General features: G+C 35.8%; 1 long non-coding RNA gene across 2 annotated transcripts in view; it reads right to left on the bottom strand.

The window, feature by feature from the left end:
- Positions 1–13,808, bottom strand: part of LOC141500952 (uncharacterized) — a 31,150-nt gene extending 17,342 nt beyond the window's left edge. For both annotated transcript variants that reach the window (XR_012472093.1, XR_012472092.1), the window contains exon 1: positions 13,595–13,808. This is a non-coding gene — a long non-coding RNA (uncharacterized LOC141500952). The remainder of the gene's footprint in view (positions 1–13,594) is intronic.
- Positions 13,809–21,716: the final 7,908 nt, after the last annotated feature.

Below are 21,716 nucleotides of genomic sequence, written 5' to 3'. Positions count from 1 at the left end.
CCAGGTGAACCAGACCCTCCCCCCCCCCCCAACTCAAGGTCTTAGCATAATGAAGATGGGGCAGTGGAAAGGTGGATCCATAGAAAAATTCCTGGAAGGGAAAGACCCCGACTCAGAGAGACCTGGAACCTCTGAGGAGAATACAATCTGGTCTCCATCACAGAAAGACTTCCTTGAAGAAATAAGGAAGGAGCTTAAAAATTTGGGAGAGACAATTAATACCTTGCAACAAGAAAACAAAACCTTAGAAAGTACAATTGGACAAACACAAAAGGAGACTAAATCTCTCAGATCCTCAAATGAGCAAATGCAAAAAGAAATTAATTCTCTCAAAACCTCAATTGGTCAAATGGAAAGCAATTTCAAAAGTAGAATTGACCAATTGGAAAAGGAGTTGCAAAAGGTTAATGAAGAAGCCTCCTCCCCCCCAAAAATAATGGAGTCTACAGAAACTAATGACACCACGAGACAGCAAGAGTCAGTTAAACAAAATCAAAAAATAGAAAAAATAGAAGAAAATGTAAAATACCTGATCAACAAAACCACTGACCTTGAGAATAGATTGAGGAGGAGCAACCTGAAAATTATAGGACTTCCTGAAAACATTGAAGAGAAAAAAAAGCCTGGACTTAATATTATAGGATCTAGTGATGGAAAACTGCCCTGATATCATGGAATTGGAGGGCAAAGTAGTTATTGAAAGAGTCCATCAATCCCCCACCAGAAAAAGATCCTAAATTGAAAACACCAAGGAATGTTGTGGCCAAACTGAAGAACTATCAGATAAAAGAGAAAATCCTGTAAGCAGCCAGAAAGAAACAATTTAAATATCAAGGAGCCACAGTAAGGATCACTCAGGACCTGGCTGCATCAACTTTAAGGGATCAAAGGGCCTGGAATGAGATATTTCAAAGAGCACAGGTGCTTGGAATGCAGCCAAGAATCTACTTTCCTGCAAAGCTGAGCCTTCTCTTCCAGGGAAAAAGATGGACATTTAACGAAATGGAAGAATTCCAAAAATTTCTGATGAAAAGACCAGAGCTAAACAGAAAATTTGGACATTAAACAGGAGGTTCAAGAGACACATGAAAAGGTAAAAAAAAAAGGGGGGGGGCAGTAAAAGAAAAAAAAATGCAATCCAGTAAGTTGAAACTGGCTATATCCCAGCATGGGGGTAAAAAACCAAAAAGATTCTCATAAACCTTGAGAAATGTAACTCTAACCGAGAGAAAACACCTATCCAGAAATGATGGACATTCATGATCTATCCATGAGACTACTATTTAATGGGATGTAACTGGCTTTAACCCCACTTGGGAGAAAGACTCTAATAACTCTCAGGAATTTTGACTCTATTAGATAGAATATACAGAACTAGAATGAACAGACACTCAGAATTTTCTATGACTTAGATAGAATGATCTAAAACAAACACTACCACCCTAAAAAGGGGGACAGGAAAGAGATGGGAAGAGGGATGGGATTGAATGGGTTAAATCTCATTACACTAAGAGGTACAAAAATCCTATGGTAATAGTGGGGAAGAAGGAAGCAGAGGAGAAACACCTGAATCTTCTTCTCATCAGACTTGGCTTAAAGTGAACCTACACATACTCAGTTAACTTATAAGACATCTAACCTTTCAAGTATTAAAAGGGGGAAAGGGGAGGGGGGGAAATAAGCGGAAATAATAAAAAGAAGGGAAGGGAAAAGGGAAAAAAAGGGAAAGGGGAAAGAAAGGGGAGGGTATGATATAGGAGGGCAAACACACTGAAGGGGTTGGTTTTCAGAAACAAAAGACTAGGGAATATGGATAAAAGGGGGAAAGGGGGAAATACAAAAAGAGGGAAGATAGCATGGAGGGCAATAAAGAATTAGTAATCATAATCTTGAATGCAAATGGGATGAACTTTCCCTTAAAACCTAAGCAAATAGCAGATTGGATTAAAAACCCAGAATCCTACAATATGCTGCTTACAAGAAACTCATTTGAACCAGAGAGATATATATAGAGTAAAGGTAAAAGGTTGGAGCAAAATATAGTTTGCTTCAGCTGAAGTAAAAATGCAGGGGTAGCAAACCTTATCTCAGACAAAGCTTCAGCAAAAATAGATAGCGTTAGAAGAGATAAGGAAGGAAACTTTATCCTCCTAAAAGGTACCATAGACAATAAAGTCATTTTAATATTGAATATATATGCACCCAGTGGGACAGCACCCAATTCTTAGAGGAGAAGCTGAAACAATTACAGGAAGACATAGACGCGAAACTCTACTAGTGGGAGACCTCAACCTCCCGCTATCAGATCTAGATAAATCGAATCATAAAACAAACAAGAAAGAAATTAGGGAGGTAAATAGATTGTTAGAAAAATTAGATATGGCAGACTTATGGAGGAAACTGAATGGGGATAGAAAGGAATATACTATTTTCTCTGCAGTACATGGAACATATACAAAATTTGACCATGTACTAGGACATAAAAACCTAATGATCAACTGCAGAAAGGCAGAAATAGTGAATACATCTTTCTCAGATCACGATGCAATAAAAGTCATATGCAATACTGGGCCAAGGAGATATAGACCCAGAACAAATTGGAAACTGAATAACCTTATTTTAAAAAATGAGTGGACCAAAAAACAAATTATAGAAAGAATTAGCCATTTTATCCTAGATAATGATAATAATGAAACAACATACCAAAACTTATGGGATTCATTCAAAGCAACTCTCAGGGGATATATTATAGCTCTAAATGCTTATATGAATAAATTGGAGAAAGAGGAAATCAATAAACTAAACATGCAACTAAAAAAAATAGAGAAAGAACAAATCAAAAATCCCAATTAAGTACCAAATTAGAAATTCTAAAAATTAAATGAGAAATTACTAAAATTGAAAGCAAAAAAACTGTTGAATTAATAAATAAGACCAAAAGTTGGTATTAGGAAAAACCAATAAAATTGATAAACCTCTGGTCAATTTGATTAAAAAAAAGAAAGAAGAAAACCAAATTGCTAGTATCATAAATGAAAAAAGGTGAACTCACCACCAATGAGGAGGAAATTAAAGTAATAATTTGAAATTATTTTGCCCAACTCTATGCTAATAAATTTGATAATCTAATTGAAATGGATGAATATTTACAAAAATATAAGTTGCCCAGGTTAAATGAAGAGATTAAATACCTAAACAACCCTATCTCAGAAAAAGAAATTTAACAAGCCATTACTGAACTCCCTAAAAAATCTCTCCAGGGCCTGATGGATTCACAAGTGAATTCTACCAAACATTTAAGGAACAATTGGTTCCAATACTATATAAACTCTTTGGAAAAATAGGGAAAGATGGAACTCTGCCTAACTCTTTCTATGAACCCAATATGGTACTGTTACCTAAACCAGGAAGAGTTAAAACAGAGAAAGAAAATTATAGAACTATTTCCCTGATGAATATAGATGCAAAAATCCTAAATAAAATCTTATCAAAACGATTACAACAAGTCATCACCAGGATAATACATTATGATCAAGTAGGATTTATTCCAGGAATGCAGGGTTGGTTCAGTATTAGCAAACCTGTTAGTATACTCAATTATATCAACAACAAACCTATCAGAAACCATATGATCATATCAATAGATGCTGAAAAGGCCTTTGACAAAATACAGCATCCATTCCTATTAAAAACACTAGAGAGTGTAGGAATAAATGGACTGTTACTTAAAATAATTAGCAGTATCTATCTGAAACCATCAACAAGCATTGTATTCACTGGGGAGAGGCTAGAGGTATTCCTAATAAGATCAGGGGTGAAACAAGGGTGCCCATTATCACCACTACTATTCAATATTGTATTAGAAATGTTAGCATCAGCAATTAGAGAAGAAAAAGAAATTAAAGGAATTAGAATTGTGAAGGAAGAGACAAAACTCTCACTCTTTGCAGATGACATGATGGTCTACCTAGAGAATCCCAAGAAATCATCTAAAAAACTACTGGAAACAATTAACAATTTTAGCAAAGTTGCAGGTTATAAAATAAACCCTCATAAATCCTCAACTTTTCTATATATATCTAGCAAGAAACAGCAGGAAGAGCTAGAAAGAGAAATCCCATTCAAAGTAACCTCAGACAATATAAAATATTTGGGAGTCTATTTGCCAAGACAGACTCAGAATCTTTTTGAAAACAATTATAAAACACTTCGCACATAAATTAAATGAGATTTAAATAACTGGGCAAATATCAACTGCTCATGGATAGGTAGAGCTAATATAATAAAAATGACAATTCTACCAAGACTAAACTATCTGTTTAGTGCCCTACCAATCAAAATTCCAAAAAATTACTTTAATGAGTTAGAAAAAATTGTAAGTAAATTCATATGGATAAATAAAAAGTCAAGAATTGCCAGGAGCTTAATGAAAAAAAAAGTGCAAAAGAAGGTGGCTTAGCCCTACCCGATCTAAAATTATATTATAAAGCATCAGTCATCAAAACTGTCTGGTATTGGCTAAGAAATAGAATGGTGGACCAATGGAATAGACTAGGTGTAAAAGCAGGAGATGATTATAATAATCTGCTGTTTGATAAACCCAAAGAGTCTGGCCATTGGGATAAAAACTACCTCTTTGATAAAAATTGCTGGGGAAAATTGGAAGTTAGTATGGAAGAAACTTAGCTTAGACCAACACCTCACACCCTTTACCAAGATAAGATCCAAATGGTTACAGGACATAGACATAAAAAAAATACTATAAGCAAATTAGAAGATCAAGGACTAGTCTACCTGTCAGATCTATGGAAAGGGGAACAGTTTATGACTAAGGAAGAGTTGGAGAACATCACCAAAAACCAATTAGATGATTTTGATTACATTAAATTAAAAAGCTTTTGCACAGATAAAACCAATGTAACCAAGATCAAAAGAAATGTTGTAAATTTGGAAACAATCTTTACAACTAATGATTCTGACAAAGGACTCATTTCTAAAATGTACAGAGAACTGAGTCATATTTTTAAAACAAAAATCCATTCCCCAATTGACAAATGGTCAAAGGATATGCAAAGGCAATTTACAGATGAGGAGATCAAAGTAATCCATAGTCATATGAAAAAATGCTCTAAATCATTAATTATTAGAGAAATGCAAATTAAAGCTTCTCTGAGGTACCACCTCACACCTCTCAGATTGGCCAGTATGACCAGGAAGGATAATGATCATTGTTGGAAGGGATGTGGGAAATCTGGGACACTATTATACTGTTAGTGGAGCTATGAACTCATCCAACCCTTCTGGAGAGCTATTTGGAACTATGCCCAAAGGGCAACAAAAATGTGCATACCCTTTGACCCAGCAATACCACTACTGGGTCTATACCCTGAAGAGATGAGGAAAAAAGGGTATAAACATTACTTGTACAAAAATATTTATAGCAGCCCTGTTTGTGGTGGCAAAGAATTGGAAATCCAGTAAATGTCCTTCAATTGGGGAATGGCTTAGCAAACTGTGGTATATGTATGTCATGGAACACCATTGTTCTATTAGAAACCAGGAGGAACGGGATTTCAGGGAAGCCTGGAGGGATTTGCATGAACTGATGCTGAGTGAGAGGAGCAGAACCAGAAAAAACACTGTACACCCTAACAGCAACATGGGAGTGTTGTTCAACCTTGAAGGACTTGCTCATTCCATCAGTGCAACAATCAGGAACAATTTTGGGCTGTCTGCAAAGGAGAGTACCATCTGTATCCAGATAAGGAGCTGTGGAGTTTGAACAAAGTGCAAGGACTGTTCCCTTTAATTTAGAAAAAAAGCAGATAGCTTAGTGTCTGATCTTGTTACCTCTTAGACTTCTCTTTAAGGATATGATTTCTCTCTCATCACACCCAATTTGGATCAAAGTACAACATGGAAACAAAGTAAAGACTGACAGAGTGCTTTCTGGGGGCGGGGGAAGCAAGATGGGGGAAAAATGTAAAACTCAAATAATATCTTTAATAAAAATAAATTTAAGTTTATAAAAAGGGATGCCTCTAGTAAGAGGTAGGAAATGAGTCCTGTAGAGCCAGTCATAGTTAGAATACCTGGTTTTAGCAAAGACCCAGGAAGGACACTCAGAATTTTAGGTAGGGGGTTTCATTAATTGGGATTCCATTAAGACTATAATTGGAATTTTGTGAATTTTATTCATTGGAAGTTCTAATTAGGTAACCAACTATTTTAGATCATGGGACTTTTTAATCAATTTTCTCTTTTTTATGTCAGATACCAGGAAGTTCGGCAAAAGGAAATGCTACTCAGTAAATGTCATATTCTTGGAGCCAAAGAAGCCAATGGGCTAAAGATGTCAGGTGATAGGGATGTGCAGCCAAAGGGATAGCTTTTCACTATGACCTGAGGTTGAACACTTTTGACCCGATTTCCACAAAATGACATTTGGATAATGGCTCACTTGGAAGAATAAATCTGGCTTAAGACATTTGACTACCCACATGACCTCTGCCTGGACACTGATATCCAATACTTATATCTATGGAAGAATTTTCTTTTAATGCCCTGGATCTTTATAGCTACTAAGCAAAACAGAAAAAAAGTTTTAGGTGAATTGGATTTAATAGCCAGATAGGTTGGGGTGTGGTTCTGATACCTACTATCCGCTACATGTTAAGATTGGAATTAAGTTTCCTTAATTTTTATTTAGGTAAGTAGAAGAATGGGAAATTCTTAGGATAATTACAGTTTCAAGGTCTGATTTAGGGAAAGGAAAATGAGTTAGATAAGTTTATCAGGAAAGGGAAAATCTATGGTATATATGGGAATATTTTGGGAAAAAATTCACTGAAAAAATTCATTTTAGTTAAGGATATTTGAGTCATTATTGTAGTAAGAGGAAAAGGCTAAGATGGTTTTATTTTTAAACTATATGCAGGGTACTCTTTGAACTAAGATGATTTCTTGAATGTATATGTTACAAGCTTAAGTCAATGTGATAATTCTCATTAGGAGTTTGCTCATGTAGTAAAACACTAATGAAAATTTATGCATCAATATGGCAATAAGGCAAAATGTAAATTGTAATAAGTTCAAAATCTCATTGTCTTGAGATGAAAACATGTTTTTTGATCTGAGTAAAATGTTAAGCAGTTTCTTTACCAGAAGACAAGGTCTCAACTAGCTGGAGAGTTCTTTTTGGAAGATGCAGAAAGACATCAGATGTTTCCAGGGGAGGGGAAAAGAGAAGAGAGGAGAGATACTGGACCAGCTTATCTCTACCATCTCTCACCTATGTATACATTGTATACTAAGGGGATCTGTATCTGTAACCACCCCTTAATTCTGTAAGTGTGACACCCCTACTTATGCTCTTCTCCTTATGAAAAGGAAGAAGAGAGGCAGGATGAACATGTTCTCCATTGAGAGAAAAGGAGAGAGATTATTGGGTAGCATGATTATATCCTACATGAGTCTTTATATCCTGTCTAGGGAACGCCCTATCTCTGATTTAGCTGGACTGTACAGCTTAAAGAGATAGATAAGACTGAGACTCATGTAAGCTGTAATGATGGTACCTGGATCCCTTATAAAGATGCACAAATTGGGTGACTTGTTAAGGGAAACTGTGATTATGAGTTAATGTGGACTTGCAAGAAAAGTGCTGAAATGGCTATTTGCAAGAAAAATAATCTAAGGAACATCACTAGATATATTAGCTATTCTTGAGCTTGGTTCAATGGCACAAAATCAGGGATTTATTTTAATCAATTTTGAACAAGGAAGACCTATCTAAAGACATTGATATAAAAACTTGCCAGTGGAATGAGGTACAGCAGCTTTGGAAGTGTACCTATTGTCATGATGATTATATGGTCAATTTGGGAGGGCCTCTTAGAAGTAAGGATGAACAGTATTATTTATTTGTTGTAAACTGGGAAGCTATAATCCTGGGAGACCAACCAGTACTAAAGGACCATTACTGAATATGTGGATTTAAGTCTTATACTCATCTTCCTGTGAACTGGGCCAGTAACTGCTATATAGGATTGCTTAGACCTAAATTCTTCTTCCTACCAGACCAGGGAGGGAAACATTTGACTCTACAGTTATATGATGACCTAAGGAGAGAGAAACATAGTCTAGATACATCTGTCACTCAGACAGGAGATGCTAATGGATGGGGAAATGAGTGGCCACCTGAGAGAATTATCTGGATGTATGGTACAGCAACTTGGGTGGAAGATGAGAGCTGGAGTTATAGGACCACTCTTTCTATGTTGAACAGAATAATTAGACTCCAAGCAGTTGTAGAAATTATTACTAACAAACCACTAGGGCACTAGAGCTCCTGGCTGACCAAGCCACTCAGAGCTGAGAAACAGTTTGAGCAACATAGATTAGTGTTAGACTACTTGTTACCTGATGAAGGAGGAGTATCTGGGAAACTGAATTTATCTACCTGCTATATTAAGATTGATGACAATGGGAAGTTGGTAAAAGAAATCACCAAAGATATTAGGAAACTAGCACATATTCAGGTGCAGACCTGGAACTCTCCTATCAGCACTTCATGGTCATGGTTTGGGCGAAGTTGGTGCAAACAGATCCTCTGGTTTGCCTTAATAGCTCTTCAGTGGAATTATCCTGCTACCAATATGCTTGCCTTGCTTAATTCAACTGATAATTCAAGTAGCTCAGGACAGCCTTAATAAAATAGTAACAGTAACATCCAGTCAGACAAAAATGCTAATCCTAAAAGGATAGGGATGGATTCCTCTCAACACCACCAGATTGATAAGATCCTGAATTGTGAAATTTTGAAGAAATTTGAAGAAATCTCATCAAAATAAAAGAGGAGGGACAGAGTAGGTTAAGCTGTGAAATTTCTTACAGGGTCTCCCCTGACACCCTGCCCTTCTCCTTTCTCCCTCCTCCTGCCTTACTGAACAAACAATTCTTAGAGAGCAAGTGAAGGAATATTTCTCAGAATGTATCTTATCTTATCCCCTTGCCATATGTCCATTAAACAGCTGGGCTCCAAGGGGCAAGTATGTTTTCATTTAAACTTGTTTATTTGCTGCCCAATTCATCACTTCTTTTTTTTAAGTTTTTGCAAGGCAATGGGGTTAAGTGGCTTGTCCAAGGCCACACAGATAGGTAATTATTAAATGTCTGAGGCTGGATTTGAATTCAGGTACTCTTGACTCCAGGGCTGGTGCTCTTTCCACTGCACCACCTAACTGCCCCTCCCAATTCACCACTTTGAATTAAATTTTACACCTAGAATGTAAGACCACATTTTCAGTCACTGAGAATAAGGTCAGTGGGGTGGGGTGGGACACATTAGAAATCACATATATTGCTTCTGCTGTTTGTGCCCATTGCCTCCCTCTACCATATGCATGGTGGAGTTGGTGCCTACTTCCCATGGGAATGGAATAAAACCTTTTTTCTTCATATCTTGAGAGAGATCTCCAAAATTTATTGGGTGGGGTACATACCACACACTATGACTTTTTGGAGATATTCCCTGTATGACTTGCTTATCACCAGGAATGCCTTCTGATTTATGTATCCAAACATCACAGTTCTGATACCTGGAATTCCTCATTTCCCCAGATTCCTGGATCTCCCCTTCCTCTTGGGAATGGGACTCCCTGCCTCATTCTTTCTAGGCCTTCTTTTGAAAAGTATAAATATTTCATTCTTTCCTATACCCCTTTGAAAAGATATGGACACTTTTCCAGCTTGCAAGCTCCATCTCAGGCAATAAATACAATTATAATCTTTGTAAACTGTGATTGGACTTGGGGTTTTTTCCATTTTAACAGTTCATACAATCTCTTAATTTAACAATTCAAAACAGTATCAAAACTGTTAGAATATTCTCCTAAAGTTCAAGAAGAACTGAGGAAAGCCAAAAACACCAAAGAAGATGTTTTAAAAATCTCTCATGTGGAAAAGAAGAGAGTAAGAAAAAGAATAAGAATACTATTTAGGTTATAAGGGAAAGAGAAGCCAGAGTTGTCCAATCCAGGTTTTTTTCTCTGCATTTTCTCTGCCAAGAAGAATGATGTTGTTAAAGGGGAACTAGATTCTAAATTAAGTAAACATTCTCATCTAAAACATTCAGAGTATTGATATAAATTTTCTTGAAGTTCTCTTCACTTGCATTGCTCCATTATGCTAGGATAATTATTATGAACTAGTGATCATGGTTTTACTTAACAAAGGTTCCCATTTGTTAGAATATCAGATAATCTGATATGTTTTTAGATAAACAGACTATTAAAAAATTACCTCACAGTAATAGTAGTAGTAGTAGTAGTAGTAGTAGGAGTAGTAGTAGTAGTAGTAGTAGTAGTAGTAGTAGTGGATATTTGAAATCAAAATTGAAAAGATTTGGATTCAAGTCCTATTTCTGACATAAATTAGTTTTTACTTAATTATTCAGTATTGAGACAAATTTCTAAGAAGAAAGATGAGAAACTCAAAACTCAAATGGCTTGTTGATATCCTATACATACATAATAAAGGGAGGAATTTGAAGCAAAGGATGGATGTGAAAAGAAATGTGATCCTAACATTCCAGCAAAGGCTTGTTCCTTGCCCTCTCCTTCCACATTTTTTCTTATGGAAAGTCAATGGAAGTTGGAAAGTTGGAGGGAATGAAGTGTCAAACCAATACCACTCTATGGAATATATAGGGTAGACCTCCCTGATATAGGTTTCAGGGCAGAATATAACAACAAGTTAATTAGATAGCAGTTAGAAAGGTCTTTTTTTAACCACAGATTAGTGAGAGACTTGTGATAAAGTCATAAATTTTCCTTACTGAATAAAGCAGATTCAAAAAAAAAGTGAGTAATTATAGAATCTCCTCTTACAGGTTGTCTCTATTTTAAAACTTCTTGATTTTTAGAAATTCTATCATTCTTGACAGAAAAGTTCCCTGCTATTATGATTAGAATCAAGTATCCCAGCATGTAATTAGGAATTAAAAGAAAAGAAAACAATAACAAAAACAAGCTATGGCCTCAAGAAGCATATATTCTAATGGGGAGATAACATTTAAATTACAAGTGTGAAAAATTACCCAGAGTTTGACTTTAATAAAAGACAAACAAATTAATAGCACATGTTTATTTACTTACTAGACCTGAAATCAATCATCCATGAAAAGGAGCTCAGAAAACTGAGCTCAGGGAGATTTTGGGGGGATAGAATTTTTATACTTAATCAGAAGACTGGATCTAAAGTAGATGGTATCTTTGGTGTTTGTCAAAGGAATTTCCTGATGTTTTTCTGGTGAGTCTTGTCCATCAGGGCTCCTCCTTACTGATTTGGGATTTATCAATTATGCTAAAAGACCTTCATAAAGCATAGGGGGTAGGTCTTATCTTGATGGGATCTGGGAAGAGGAAGACTAATAAGGTTCCATCTTTTACAAATATTAATTTAATTCATTTATTGAAGGCTTTATGTGAAAAGTGAAATTAACCACATATGTATATATATATATATATATATATATATATATATATATATATATGTACACACACACACACACACATATATTTGAGAGGGCAAACAATGTTCACACTAGACAAATACAAAGTATATTCAAAATAGATTACATTAATATGAAAATTGGAGGTGGGGAGGGACAGGGAAAGGTCACATAACAAAGATGGGAGTTTAACTGAATCTTAAAGGAAATGATGAATGGCATGGTTGACAGCTAGACTATTGAGGGGTTTTTTCTTCTAATTTGAGGTTAGGCAAATAACTTAACCTTTCCCTGAAGCAGTTTATTCATCTGTAAAATGGAGATAATAATATCACCTACCTCCTAGAGTTGTTGTGAGGATCAAATGAGATAATAATTGTTGCACCTTTAGCACAGTGCCTGGTACATTGTAATTACTATATAAATATTAGCTATTATAATTTTTATTATAATAATCATTATTAATATTCTACTACTTCTGGACAAAGCTTAAACCTCCAGCTCCTAAGTTATGAGAAATAATAAAATATACTTTTCCTCTTAAGGAGAAAAGGTATGTCTACATTGAATAACACAGTTGGAAATTTTAAACAGTGTAATACCAAAGGTGAGCAGTATTTTTGGGGGGGAGGTGACAAGTATAGGAGACTATTTAATTTATAAATAATAGCTCAAAAGGCCCAAACAAATCAGAGGCATTGAATAGCATACTGCAGTAAGAAAAAGAAATGGATAAGTTTCACTATAAATTTGGAACAGACTTTCAAATACATATGGCATCAGTGTGAAAATGGAGACAGCTTGAGAAATGTGTGGTCAGAGTATATGTGTGGAGGGTACACATATAGAGGATATGTATGGGTCAACAAGTTCCACTGAAGTAGGGGAAATGTTAAGAAAAATATGTTCTACAATTAATCTGTTCTCTCTGTGCTGACCATATGCCTTACATTGACATGGATACCCTGCCCCTTCCCATTGTCCAAGCTATAAGATGAGGCCAATGAACTTTTAGTAAAGTATCTTGCCCCACCTTGGCAAGACTTCAGTAAACTTTGTACCCAGGTAAAAGACAAGCCTTTATCAGTAAAATAATGAATCCCTGACTTAACCTGAAGGGATTAAATCTTTGAACTACCATCCTTTGTCTGCATATTTCTAATTACCTCATCTTTGCTCTTTGAGTAACTGCCCCTCATCAACATATCTTTCATTAGCTTAATCTCTGCTCTAGGATCTACCTGCCCCCACCTTCCTTTCCCTATATCCTTAAAAGGTCAATCAGTCCTTAAATGAGCTTTGTCTTCCTGTGAAGCTAGCCCACTATGGGGGGAGTATGAGCCCCCAAGTAACCTCTTTCTTATTTTAGTAAACCTTATTCTGCAACCTCTCATGGGGGTCCCTTAGTTTCCTTCTCTGATTATGGGTCGCTGAGTGGCACAGCAGACAGATCCCTGGTCCTGGGGCCAAGAAGCCCTGAGTCCCCATACCACTCCTTAGGCCTAGAATCCACCTGGCCCTGTGGTCCCGGACAGGCCATCTAATCCAGCCCCTTGCAAGAAGTAAAAAAAGAAAATGTGTTATATCTGACCACTCTCCCCCCATGGTCCATCCTCTCCTACATCACTCACATTCCCCCCCTTTCCCCTGTTGCCCTCTCTCCTTCTTACTCCAAATGCCTATACCCCATTGAGTATATATGCTGTTTCCTCTCCTAGCCACCTCTGAGGAGAGAGAAGTTTCCCTCATTCCCCCTTGCCTTCTCCCCTTCCACATCATTGCAATAGCTCCTTATAATAAAGAAAAATCTTATTATATGAAATATCTTGGCCTATTCCCCCTCTCCTTTTTCTTTCTCCCATTACATTCCCCTTTTTTTCTATTGACTCCATTTTACACCATATTTTATCTTCGAATTCAGCTTTCTCCTGTGCTTCAACTATAAAAGCTCCCTCTACCTTCTCTATTAACTGAGAAGGTTCATATGAGTATTATCAGTGTCATTTTTCTATGCAGGAATACATGCAGTTCATCATCAAGTCCCTCATATTTCCCCCCTCTCCTCCAATCTCTATGCTTCACCTGAGTCCTGTATCTGAAGATCAAACCTTCTGTTCAGCTCTGGCCATTCCAACAGGAACATTTGAAATTCCCCTGGTTCATTGAAAGTCCATCTTTTTCCCTGGAAGAGGATATTCAGCCTTGCTGGGTAGTTGATTCTTGGTTGCATTCCAAGGTCTTTTGCCTTTCGGTATATTATATTCCAAGCCCTATGAGCTTCCAATGTAGCTGTTAAGTCCTGTGTGATCCTGACTGAAGCTCCACGATATTTGAACTGTGTCCTTCTGGCTGCTGGGAACACCCATTAAGGCAATAAGGGAAGAAAATAAGCATTAACTATTTATGCTGCAATAGGCAAACTCAGTGTGATCTTTGCTCCTAAATAAGGTACAGAGGAATATTTATTTAGCTTTGGGATTGTATATTCCACACTACAAGACCCTTGATGAAAAGCACATCCTTAAAATTTATTGTTATTCCTTGGTTTACAGTATTTTCTATCTTGACTTTTATTTTTTTTTGACATAACAATTTAGTGTAAAGAAAAAGCAATTGAAAATTGATGAGATTTTTATATCTTATTTTCAAGGTTAATTTTTCTTTTATCCATTAAAGAAATGTATAGTATTTATTTTTCACATGAATCACTGTCAACAAAATGATTTGATACCTTATGAAAATGTAATAGATCATCCTTTCTCCTTATGCCTTTGGAGTATAATCAATATTGCAAACATAGAAACTTAGATGTTATATTCTTGATCATTTCAAATGTGATTAATATCAGTATGTGATTGGAAAACAGGGACATTTTATGTATTTTGTGATTATTAATATAGTAATCTAGCATTCTTTCTCATATAAAGATATAATTTAGGAAAGCTTTAAATATTTCATTAGATTCATAAAATTAACTTAATTAGGCAACTACTTTACTTGTTCTTCCAGTCAGATAATCACAAGTTTAGTCTGAGGTAATACCAAAACCAGGTGCACTTATTAAAACAAAAAATATTTTATAAGTATTTATGCTTTGTACCAAAAGTGGGGCTTGACAAATTTAAAATTGTATAAGTCACTGCTAAATACCAGCCAGGACAAGCTAATGACTAAAGATGAGAAGAGCAATTAGGAAATGCACAATGATCCATCTGTTATGTACTTCCAAGGAGCACTACAATGAAATTTTATTCTTTTCTGAGCTCCTCATAATGTTTTCATCACATTTATGTTCCTATGATAGGCTAAAGTGATTATAGAGTTATTAAATCACAGAAACTAAGAATTAAATGGCATTTTGGAAACTATTTAGCTCAACCCATATTTGACTAAGATTTTTCTCTAGCATACCTTCTCTAGATGTCTTCTAGCCTCTGCTGGTTGTTCTTCATTGAGGAAAAGGCTTATGCTTCCCTCTGTTATTTTATTTTTAGTTAGCTTCAAATATCAGAAAGGGTTTATTTGTTTTTCCCCCTATATCAAGCATTAACCTGCCTTTTCTTTCACTGTTTAGAGGTCTGATCTCCTGAGCAAAACATTCAAGTCTATTTTTCTTCAACACTTCTTCAAATGTTTGCAAATCTCTTGAACATTTCCATCTTTTAACTGAATATCTTGGGCTTCTTCAAGTGATCATAATATGTATTAGAATTGAGGTCCCTCCAAGAGCACTGTTCACTCAGGGTTTTCTCTTTCAGCAATAAAGATTTGTAGCATTGAATTTCTTATTTATTTATACTAGGTAAAATTCCATATATTTTTAGGTTCAAGATTCAAAAGTTAACTGTTTCATTGATAAGATTTTTCCTTGATCTTATGCTTTTAGTAACCATTGATTGTACTGTGCCATGATTGTTGAAATCATTTACTGTACAGAAGTCTTCCATATCATGGAAGCTATAGTTATTGTTTGTCTTTCATTTTCAAGAAAGGCCAATGACATCCCTGGAATATTCTTGACTTAAGTATTTAAGTGGATTTAAGTGAGGCAGAACTAGGCAAAGTTGTTTGCCCCACTCTCTCCTCCAGTCATTAAAGTCCAGTGGGGAAAAAAAGAATGCTAGCCTGACTGGCCACAGGCAGTGAATTACATTGGCATCTTTGATGTCTGACCAAATTCAACACTAAACAGAGCTTCTTTCAGCCACCTTCATGGACATTAGAATAAGTTGTTCTGTTCAGCCTTTTCTGTGAGAAGAAATCTCTATTTGCTTGGAGCAGACAACTTACTGGCAACCTCAAACTGTTTTAAACCAACAGTTGAAATGGTTCTGCTGAATTGTGGCTGTTGAGCATGCCACAGTTTCTTGGAGCTGCAAATAAGAGATAGATAACAGGTAGACTCCAAAGGTGAGTAAGCAGTCCTAAAAAGGGCTCAGCAAGCCCTCTCACCAGAGGTGCTACTCCTCCCTGAACACTGAATACACACCAAAAACTATTACTTTATGCTCAAACACATTTTTTAATCATTCTTCAGTCACTTCACTCAGCTTTGGGCTTCAAATTGGAGCGAATGACTGAAATTTGATTTAATAACCATTAAATGACACCTTTGGCAGCTAGGTGGTTCAGTGGATAGAACCCTGTGCCTGAAGTTAGGAAGACTCATCTACTTGGATTCAAATCCACTCTCAGATACTTACTAACTGTGTAACTCCGGACAAGTTACTTAACCTTGTTTGCCTCAGTTTTCTCATTTGTAAAATTAACTGGAGAAGGAAATGGCAATTATTCTAGAAAATGCCAAAAAATGGATCAGAGTCAGATATGACTGGATGATGAAAACCTAACCCCAACTTTTATTAGCTCCTCTCCATGAGCTTATATTCAATTGAGCAGAAAATAATGTATACATTCTAGTTGCTAGAAGTACTAATCAAGGGAAGTGAAAATCCTCTTAAAGAGACAGCAATTTATCTCTTGATAAGTGATGAGATCATAATATAATATCAAATCCCCATTTTGAGAGAGAAAACAAATAAGAAAAGTTCAAATATTATCAATTTCCTGAATTTCCATGCCAGGAATTTTCAATCCATTCCTTATATTTCAGTTTATCTTCATCATAGAATCACCAAGCACTTTGCTATCCATACCAGAGATGAATCCTAGAGGAATTTGTACTGATTGGTGACTTCCTTTTCTGGACTGCTGTATGGGATAGGTGGTATAGAGGATAGAGCATTGGCCTTGGAGTCCGAAGGACAGGAGTTCGTCTGGTCTTAGACACTTGATATACTTAATACCTCTGTGACTTTGGGCAAGTCACTCAGCCCTGATTGTCTCACATCCAGGGCCATCTCTAGTCATCCTGATACATATCTGGTCATTGGACACAGATGGCTCTGGAGGAGAAAGTGAGGCTGGTGCTTTAGGACAGCACCCTCTCATTCAAATCCCTGAAAATTCATGTGCTTGTCTCATCAACTTCTTGATTTTGGTCTTTTTCAAGAATGAAGGACAAGTATCACATTATTTCAGAAGCAGGCTAGTTATTCTATGATTAACCCCTTTCTCTGTGGATCTTTCCCCTCAGTCACCACTCTAAGACATGTACTCCACTCCCAAACCCCAATCCAATGTTTCTTTCCATAGCAATGGACCTGGTACAAATCTACTTTACCATTGTTCCTGGACAGGGTGTGGCAAAACCCTCCCCTATTGCCCTATACATTATCTCAGTACCTTTTCAGATGTAAGTACTCTTTCCTGATCACTATTTCTTTATTAGAATTAATTTTACTTGAAATCAGAAATTCTTTGCTTTTGTATTGATATTGTATTTTATTGAAGTATTTAATATAGTCAAGTATTTTAAAATATCTTTTTTCTTACATATTAATTTTCTACATTTGTTTTCTTCTTTGATTATCACTAGAGATAATAATTCTCAGTTGTATTTTTTCAGAGTCAAATAGTCATTAAGAATTTATGAAACTCCTATTGTGTTTTAGATATTCTGTTAATTGTATACCCTGATGATCCAAAGATACAATTGTGTCCCAAGATGAGAATTTTAAATGTATCAACATTATATTTTTTATATTATTAATCATGCTATACTAATTGTAAGGGCCTTTTCTTACTCTTGACCAAGTGTACGATTACCTATTTAGGCCTATGTAAGGAGAAGAGGGTCTCTTCACAGTCACAGGTCAAAGAAAGATAAAAGAAGTTAAGAGAATTCTTCAAGTGTTTGATGAAACAAAAACTTTTAATTACCTAAATGTGATCAGCAGGAGACTTGACACCAAAGATTCCTAAAGGTTTAGAGGAATGCTCTCATACTTTTCTGATCAAAAGTAATTAAGGGTCAAGTCAATGATAATTATAAGATGTATGCATAGTGGATTGGAGGCAACATCAGGTGGGAGGCAGTAGCATTGAAGGGAACCCAGAGAGGTCTTGTGCAGAAAGTAAGATCTTAGCAAAAATTTGTAGGAAATTAGGGATGTTGAGAAACCAACAGGATAAGGAAAGTTTTCCAGGCATGTGACAGTGAAAAAACTTGAAGAATGGAAATGTATTTTCTTAGGCAATAACCATCAAAGAGGACAGTCTCATTGCAAAAGGTAGCCAGTGACATGGTCAAACTTAAAGATTACTGTGGGAGTTGAGTCGATGATATATTGGAATAGGGAGAGATTTAAGGCAGTGAGACCAATAGACAGACTGTTTCAATAATCTAGTTTGTACTAGAGTAGTGGACATGTCCAAGAGAGATGAGGGTGTATAACAGAAATGTTGTGAAGGGAAGGTGCAATTGACAACCAGTGTAGAGTCAAGTTTATTATCTGGGGTAACTGGGAATAAAGTGATGCACTTGGCAATATGAGGGAAAGTTTGAATGTGATGGAGTCTGGGCGGGGAGGGAAAGATCATATTTTGGGTATGTTGAGTTTAAGATGTTTTGGGGATATCCAGTTCACAAATTCAAAAAATTTCAGTCTGATTAAAAACAGTCTTCTTGAAATACTTTTTATATCTGTTCTTTTCGATTCCATATTCTACCTTAACCTGTTCCAATTTAGAGCTGCACTAGCAATCTGTGTGTCTCTAGTAAAATTTAAATACCACTTTGAACATTGAAACAGAATGAAGACCTTTACTTTCCCTGCCATTACTTTTACATCGAAAGTTCATGATTTGTTTCCATTTGTCTGGACTAAATAACAACTTGGGAGCACTTTAAATGAGTTCTTTTTCTACGGAGAAAGGGAAATAAAATTCACACCAGTAAATCAAAGTGTGCTAAACTTTTCTTAGAGGAGAGTTGGGCATGTGAGAGCGAGGTGGGATGGGAAAGTCATTTTAACAACTCTGTGTCCAATAAGGGTATGTTAATAAAAGAAACACCACTGAATTAAAGAAGAAAAACATATGCTTTATTTATTATATTGAAATTTGGTGTCCTAGACTTATTCTCAGAAATAAAAGGTAGAGTAGAAGGAGGAGGGGAGAGAATCAGAGAGAAGGACAGAAAAGAGGAAGAGGCTTTTGGGATTTTAATATATTTTTAAAATCCAAGTAAATGGAGTGAATCTGGTCTTTCTCAGAATCCACCAGTGACATAAAGGAATATGGACAAAGGTGGAGGAAATCTCAAATGACTGCATATTCAATACATCTCAAGGGACCTTAAATAACAGAATGTAGCTCCATCAAGGTCCTCATTCACTTTGGAGAACAACTACTATGTCACATCTCTTTGACATTAGCTTAATTGTTTAGTAAAGTCTAATTAAATTCATGCCCTAGTGATTCAAATTGTGAGTTTCTAATTAGTGGTATAGTTGACATTTACCTTTGCATATTAAAATGCACACAAGAAGACCAAGACCAAATAAGCAAAAAAACCAAAACAAAACAAAACAAAAACCAACCCTCTGGGTTTATTTCTTTATCTTTAAAATGATATGGTTTGATTAGAAAATGTCAGGGATCTTTTCCAGCCTTAAATGTGTGATTTTTGTATCTGTCTTCAAAGAATGAGCAATGAGACCCATGAGTTCAGGTACTAAAATGTTATCTGTAAAATGCAGATAATACCTACTGTTGGCCTCTAGTAACAAATCCCATTGCATCCAAGGTCACTGGGTATGTTGTTATTAAGTCTGTATGTTCACCTAATTCTGTTTTGCCCTTTCTTGAGACCAGACACTGGAGGTTAATGTTTGTCCCTTAAAAGGCCAAACTCTGAAGGTTAACACCTGTTTAATTTAATTTTTATTTTAAGACCAAATTCAAAGAGGCCCTCCTCATGACCTTCCAGAGTTTTTATGGAGATTAAATGGGTTTACATATACAAAGTGTATTGCAAACTTTAAAGCACTACATAAATGCTGATATTATTATTTATACTCAGATGAAGAAATCCATCTATCAGAGGAGGAAAACCTGGTAGAAGCCATATGGATAAAGATAAATGGAGGGAGATATTGTTATGTACCATCTGGGCAGAAGGAAATAGGTAAAGGGTTTGGGACACAGATCACAAATTTTTCATTGAAGCATGCTATCATATGGATGGGGGGTTTCAATTATCTAGACATCTGTTAGAGCTGTCATTCTGTCAAAATCAGTTTACCTGATAATGTCTTCATGCACCTTACTAATCACATCATCCTTTGAAAAATGTGATTGAAGGAGGAAAGGACTAGGGTCATTGCTATTCTAGGCTTGATTCTGACCAGTGAGGTGGAACTGATGGATGAAGTTTTTCTTAAATGGTGGCAATTTTGGGGGTAAGTGAGGATTTCACCTTTGAATTTGAAGTACATATTAAAAGGAAATCTGGGCTCTTACTTTGACATGAATTCTAGATTTTGGCAAAGTATTACAAGGCATTTTCTACTTTGTAGAAAAGGGTGGGTAGATATGGTATTGAAATATTTTAGGGAAAACCTATTCAAAAGGCAATGTTTGTTTAAAAAAATCACATTGTGAGACATATAGTAAAAATGAGTTGACTGAAGAGACTGGTAAGAAAATCACTTAGATAAAAATGTATTACAAATAAGAGCAGGTAAGTAAAGGTGAATAAAAGGGTAGCACAGTTCTGAAGAAATAGTCTGGGAAGCATAAAATCTCAGAACAACTTGAAGCTAGTGATTAAATCCTTTTAGGGTTTTAAAAAACAAATAGCAGCTATACTTGGGGTAAGAGGAAGCTAAAAGAAGGGATGGGAATGCTTCTTGGAATGATAACAGAGAAAATGTAGAACAACTAAATTATCTTTTCTTCTGTTTTCTTTCTTTTTTTGTTATTAAACACAAAGAACTTCAGATTGGGAACAAATCCAAATCCATTCAAATTATCTTCAAAATTTCCTTCTTAATCATTTCAAGTTCTTCTCACCTTTCTCAGAACATTTTCTCACAGTGACTTAAAGGGAAAAAAATCCATAAAAATTTTTCAAGGTATTTTTGGAGGTGAGGTAAAAGAATATTCAAAAGTGTTTTTTTAAACTTGAGAATCTTAAAAAGTATGGCTAGCAGGATGGATTTTGCAGTGATTTGTATTGAGCATGTAATGTCTCTATTTCTGCCAGAGCCATCTGCTATCTATCTTCCAGGGTTAGTCTTTTCTCCCTCCTGGAAGAGAAAGTGAGGGAAAATGAGTAATATTTCTTCAGGCTTGTGGAAAATGAATAAGCTATGCTTATTAAGCACAGCCTTAATGGAAAGAAAGAAATCTGAATTAGAACAAGGAAATTTGACCATTATCAGAAGGTAGACAAATGGAAGACTATTACAGAGGAGGAAAAGAAGAAAAAAGATCATTGTACATTAAAAGCTTTAAGAAAAAAAACAAAAAATTAACTTTGAAGATTAGAGAACTGGATTTTCTGAGGCAAAAACAGCTTCTCATGATCCAGTGGTTCTAGAAAAACTATTAGGTGAAAGCTAGATGGTCTAGTGGACAGAGTGATGACGGGCCTGGAATCACAAATTTCTGAATTCCAACTCAGTCTCAGATATTTACTAGCTGTGTGACCCTGGGCAAGTCACTTAAACTTGTTTGCCTTAATTTCCTCATCTGTAAAATGAGCTGGAGAAGGAAATCACAAGTCACTTTGGATTTTTTTTTGGTCAAAAAAACCTCCAAATGAGATCACAAAAAGTTGGACACAACTAAAAAAGAT

Source organism: Macrotis lagotis, chromosome X (assembly GCF_037893015.1).
Source record: "Macrotis lagotis isolate mMagLag1 chromosome X, bilby.v1.9.chrom.fasta, whole genome shotgun sequence".
NCBI classification, from domain to species: Eukaryota; Metazoa; Chordata; class Mammalia; order Peramelemorphia; family Peramelidae; genus Macrotis; species Macrotis lagotis.
Note: the sequence above shows the minus strand (reverse complement) of the source record. Positions and strands in the feature narration are given on the sequence as shown.